The 6,447-nt window shown below is 30.3% G+C and overlaps 1 non-coding gene across 1 annotated transcript; it reads left to right on the forward strand.

Annotated features, from left to right (window-relative positions):
- The first annotated feature begins 6,092 nt into the window (after positions 1-6,092).
- Positions 6,093-6,199, forward strand: LOC139865501 (small nucleolar RNA R71). The gene has a single exon (XR_011765017.1). It is a non-coding gene; the product is annotated as a small nucleolar RNA R71 (small nucleolar RNA).
- Positions 6,200-6,447: the final 248 nt, after the last annotated feature.

Genomic DNA, 6,447 nt, shown 5'->3' on the forward strand with positions numbered 1-6,447 from the left:
CACGGTCGAAGTCCAGACTCACTAATGCATCTAAACAACTATCAGTTAGACACACTAATGCAAGACCTGGTTCGCTAAGACCACCGCTCTGATACCAAATGAAAGGACCCGTTCATATACATTATAAACAATTCACAATAGTTAATTTCATTGCGAGGTACTTGACCTCTATATGATACATTTTACAAACATTGCATTCGTTTTTAAAAGACAAACTTTAATTTACATCGAAAGTTGACGGCATGCATACCATTTCATAATATATCCATCTATAATTGACTTAATAATAATCTTAATGAACTCGATGACTCGAATGCAACGTCTTTTGAAATATGTCATGAATGACACCAAGTAATGTCTCTAATATGAGCTAATGCACAGCAAAAGATTTCTTTCATACCTGAGAATAAACATGCTTTCAAGTGTCAACCAAAAGGTTGGTGAGTTAATAGGTTTATCATAAAACAATAAAATTTATCATTTTGATAGACCACAAGATTTAAATGCTGCATTGTACAAACGAGCCCGAATCCTATACCCACCTGTAATGTACATGCGATATCTTTTAAATACAGTACACCTTTCTCTTGTACGAAATCATCTTTCATAAATCTTAGTAACCGTACACATATCTCGTGCACAAAAATAACATACACATAACCTGTGTATAAAATCATTCTCTCGATACATAACATTCACTTTTCATTGCTTTCATAGCTTGGCTTGGTAACCGACCTTAACATATAATGCGCATAATAATATCCTCAAAACAGAACATCTCGTCTGTATAATAATCATATAAACTTCGAAGTACTAAACACCACGCCCACTAGCCCTTCCATCTAGTGAACATTCTGGGTAGGGGTGTTAAACCCGGTAGCTACCTTTAGGATTCGCGTCAATTAAGCGTGCACTAATTCTCAAAATTAGTGATGTTCCCTAATTGTTAGGTTACCAAGCAATAATAATCAGGGAAAAAATATTCATATCAATTGTGGCAATTATCACGTCCACATAATTCAATGGTGGCAATTATCACGTCCACATAATTTATTCGAGGAATGTTTTGCTTGTGTCTATCTCGTTAAACATTTATAAAAGCATTTCATGTATTCGCAGTTCAAAATGTATTTCAAAAGCATTTAATAAAGTAGTTGTAAAAGTAGCGCATGTATTCTCAGTCCCAAAAATGTAAAGAGTAAAACGGAATCAAATGAACTCACTATACTGTATTTTGTAGTAAAAATACGTATGTCGATATTGAACAATGCAGAGTTGCCCTCGGATTCACGAACCTATATCAAGTATGTATATTAACACATATAATAATATTCAAATAGATATGTATTTTAATATTAGTAATATACTGGTGATATTAAATTTAATATTAATAATTACTTAAATATATTTATTTTATATCTATTCTATTAAATTATCATAATAACCTATTATATACTTTATTAAAATATTTTGGATAAGTATTTAGTATTAATATTTTTAAATATTCGTAATTTTTAATATGATAACATCTTTAATAAATTCGAGTTATATTAAAACGTAAATGAACAAAAACGTATTTTATTAGTAAAAGTATTATACTTACTATATATACTTTCTATATATTTAAAGTTTGTATCTAATTTATAATATCTATTATTTTTAGTTTAAGATCATAAAAAATATAGGTATATTTTATTTACGAAATATATTTAAAACTAAAGTTATAGTTAGTAATTTTAATTATAATAATAATAATGATAAAAATAATACTAATAATGATAATCATATTAATAATAAGGATAATACTAATAATGATTTTATTATTAATAATAATACTAATAAGGTTTAATTATAATACTAATACTAATAATAATAATAATAATAATAATAATAATAATAATAATAATAATAATAATAATAATAATAATAATAATAATAATAATCATAATAATAATAATAATAATAATAATAATAATAATAATAATAATAATAATAATAATAATAATAATAATAATAATAATAATAATAATAATAATAATAATAATAATAGAAAACTACCTCAAAGAATAAGTCCCAAAAATAAGTGCCCTTGTCCGGGCTCGAACCCGCGACCTACCGCTAACCCGTTAACGTCTTTTATCATTCCTCTGTCATCACATTTCTGATTTAATTCCGTTTCCAATTATATTTAATCCGTTATTTTCCTATTTTGCTTTTCATCTTCTTCTTAATTCAAATGCCATTTACCTTTTCATCATCATCTAACCTACCATTTACATAACTGTATCATCATTTTCATTATCATGATCATAGTCATATTCATAATCAAAACATAATCATGATCATAATCGTGAACTAATTTTTATCATTATCATATCTTCTATGTATTATCACCACAGCTCCTTCATCAACTGTAATTATCCCCATTCTCCATCCTATTATCATCATCAACTACCAAAATCATATTGACATCAACATTAAACCCGGCACCTACTTATCATTATCTTCATCTAATCATTATCATGTTCATAACTTAATCATTACTATGTCTATCATAATCGATATTCATGTCCTCAACTTTCCATCACCTTGCCTTTTACTTCTTCATTATAATCGCTATTTTTTAACCGAAGCTCATCAACAAACGCAGCTGTAGTAATCTCGAGAATTGATTACCTGATACAAGCCCAAAAATGTAATTAACTAAGCCTAATAATAACCCACTCAAAAGTTGGCCCTACTAGAAAATAACCATGGTGACCCAATTTGCATCACACCACAATCGATGGAAACAGAAAAAAATAGAATTCGAATGTGCAATATAGTAATACGACCACATCATTACTTCCATCATCATCTTATTGCTACTTGTTGGAAACGAAACAGAAAAGGAGAAAATGAGCTCACGGTTCAAAGAGAGAAAAAAAATAAACGTGGTGGCCCAAACAAAGAAAGAATCCAATATGCAAAGTGCAAATTGTCAATTTGTAAGTGGAAATAATTGGATATCTGTTTCATTCATATGGCTGTCCCCATCACTTTAACTTTTTCATTATCATAAATCATTCATCAACTCCAAGCTTGTCTCGTGTACCCATCATCTTTGATTTAGAAACATAAATAAACACGCAGCAGTAGGAGTAGAAGGCGGAAACAAAAAGAAAACCTTGCAGCAGGTATACGATGGTTTTCGAATGAAAACATGAAGAAGTAGCAAGGAGAAGAAAAAGAAAAAATTATGCAGCTGTAGCTGCCTTCGAACAGGAGTTGGAAGAAACACAAAAATAGTGCAGCAGGTAATTATTTTAATGGGTGGTGTTGGAATAGAAAACGAATACAGAAAAAGGAGGTAGATATCTATGAGGGTTGTGTATGATCTTATGTACATGTATATATATAAATATAACATAATAGGTGGTGGGTGGTTCACCATGGTGGTTTACGTTGGTGGTGGCTCAACAAGGTGGTGGCGGTTGAAGGTTGATGAAATACATGTATGCTTGATAAGAAAATTAAGGTGTTTTGAAATGGTTTTAATCTAGTAGTATAGGAATAGAATGATTGTGATTTATTTCTTTGTTTTGTAGCTGGATTTAATCGACAGCAAATATTCTGTCAGAAGCAATAAAAAAAAATAGAAGTCGAATACGATGGTTAACAAATCTGTACTACTGAAAATGATATGAAACAGATTTGAAGATGGAAACAAAATTTGAAACAGCTGGATTGTGAAATCAAACAAAAATTTTACGACTTCCTGATTTTTATATGATTAAATGATATTAGCCAGATAGTTATCTCTAACAAATTTTGGATTGTTCCTATGTTTAAATCTCTGATTTGTACTAGAGAAATCAATTACCTACAGTTGGGAAAATGATATGAAACCGATTTCGTACCAGGAAGAACCAAAACAATATAAATCAGATAGGGATAGATCTACTTCCTATATATATATATATATATATATATATATATATATATATATATATATATATATATATATATATATATATATATATATATATATATATATATATATATATATATATATATATATATATATATATATATATATTATCCGTTATTTTTATTTTATTTTATTTTATTTATAGTTAATAAATATGTATTACAAACTATGATTCTGTAAATTAAGTTAGTATTAATAACAATAAGATTAAAAATAAGTATATTAATAATGACAATAATAATAAAGATAATAATAATATGTTACTTATAATAAATGAATAAAATGATAGTTTTGGTAAGTTTAATAGCAATCATAATAAAAATGATAACAATAAAATTAATCATAATATTTATAATTCTTAATAATAGTTATACTAACAAGAATTATAATACAAATACATAATAATAACAATTTTATTAACTGATAATATTTAGATTACAATTATAATATATACATAAAACTGATATTGATGTTGATATTAGTACTAATAATGAAAGTAATAATATAGTTATTATTACGACTATATTCTTAATTTGTATTTACACTTTATATACAATTTATTAATTATGTAATATTTAATAATTTTATATATAGTAACCACATCATACAATATTTAAAATTATATTTCAAATTATTATATATATATATATATATATATATATATATATATATATATATATATATATATATACACATATCAAGTTATAATTACTTGTTCGTGAATCACTAGGAATAGTCAAGGTAATTGAATATGTAACATAGTTCCAAATTTTTCAAGTCTCAACATTATAGACTTTGCTTATCGTGTCGAATTCATATTGAAATTAAGTTTAAATTTGGTCGAAAATTTCCGGGTCGTCACACATGTTTATTCTCAGGTCTGAAAGAAATCTTTCGCTTTGAATTTGCTCATTTTAAATATATTACATGGATTCGTTCATGACATATTTAGGTCAGTACCTCGCAATGGGACCAACTATTGAAGACTTCGTCCAGATGGATTATGACGGGTCGTTTCAATTCTTCACTCAGTGGAATTTTGTTAGAATTTGGTATCCTCTCCTTTGTAGAAAGAATCCTTCGAATATATCTCTTCTGGTTGCGAACTTTGGACATGGTGTTCAGGAATCTTCCATCAAGTTTGAAGGAATCAAGCTTGGATGGTTCCTCCTGTAGCGTTCCAGGGTAGGGTACACGAACTAGAGTTGCAGTGGGCAGCTTCTGAGTATATGTTGATTTGTTCTTGAGCCTAGCTGACCTTCTCCATGGTTCTTCCCCTGGGATTACAAAATCCATTTGCTTAGCTTCTTCTATGTGGGGATTTTGTATAGTATTACTAGGCAATCTCCCTTGTGGTCGGGTTTCAAGGCGTTGTAATAACTGTCCGAGCTGCATTTCTAGACTTTTTAGCAGAGCCAATTGATTTCTCATTAGTATCTCTGTCTGGTCTTGTCTAGATACAGTTCTCTGATTTAGCCATTGTTGTCCTTGAATGAACTGAGTCAGCTGATCATCAGCTCCGAGAGTGGGGTTGGTTACTTTTGTAATTTGGGTGGTTGAAGAATTTTCCTCGACTGGTGGACCAGTGAGCGAAAGTGGTTGATCGTAGGACAACTGAGATTTTTGGGCTGGATAAGGTGGGTAGCAATAGCGAAAAGGCTGGTTGCTTCGTTGAAATTGGTTAACCCTAGGTTGCTAATTGAATCCGGGATTTGGTTGACGAGCTGGGTATTGAACGTAACAGATTGAACCATCAGGGTTCTCGTACTCAACTTGATATTCTTCAGTGGGTTGCGGGTTGGTACAATTAACACATGCCTGAGCCTGGTTAACATGCTGTGGCTGCACCTTCAATTCTCCGAGTTGTTTAGCAAGAGATTCCATCTTATCCGTGAAGGATTTGATGGCCTCCGTTTGATTGTTAAGTGCAGAGAGTGGGGCAGATGATGAAGTTGTTTCACCACTGTTCCAGTCATGATGATGGATTGTCATGTTCTCGAGCAATTCCCATGCTTCGTCTACGGTTTGGTTCATCAGATTTTCTTGAGCTGCTGCATCGATCGTCATCCTATGATTTACCGTAAGACCATTGTAGAAGGTGCAGATTTGAGATGACCGTTCTAATTGGTGATTAGGGCATTTCTTCAGTAGGGTTTTGAATCGCTCCCATGCAGTGTAAAGAGATTCATCATAACTTTGTTTAAAGTTAATGATGTCATTCTTGAGTTTGATTTGTTTAGAAGGAGGGAAATATTTGGTTAAGAATTTAGTAGCCATCTCCGTCCATGACATGATGGAATCTTTTTTCAGTCCTTCGAACCATGTTTGTGTATGATGAGTGAGAGAATAGGGAAAAACGTATAGCCGGACTATATCATGTCCTATCCCTAGCTGTTTGTAGGAGTTCGAAAGAGATATGAATTTATCGAGGTGAGAGTTAGGATTATCATTCGGTAATCCATGAAACTGACAACTAT

Source organism: Rutidosis leptorrhynchoides, chromosome 8, assembly GCF_046630445.1.
Source record: "Rutidosis leptorrhynchoides isolate AG116_Rl617_1_P2 chromosome 8, CSIRO_AGI_Rlap_v1, whole genome shotgun sequence".
Taxonomy (NCBI): domain Eukaryota; kingdom Viridiplantae; phylum Streptophyta; class Magnoliopsida; order Asterales; family Asteraceae; genus Rutidosis; species Rutidosis leptorrhynchoides.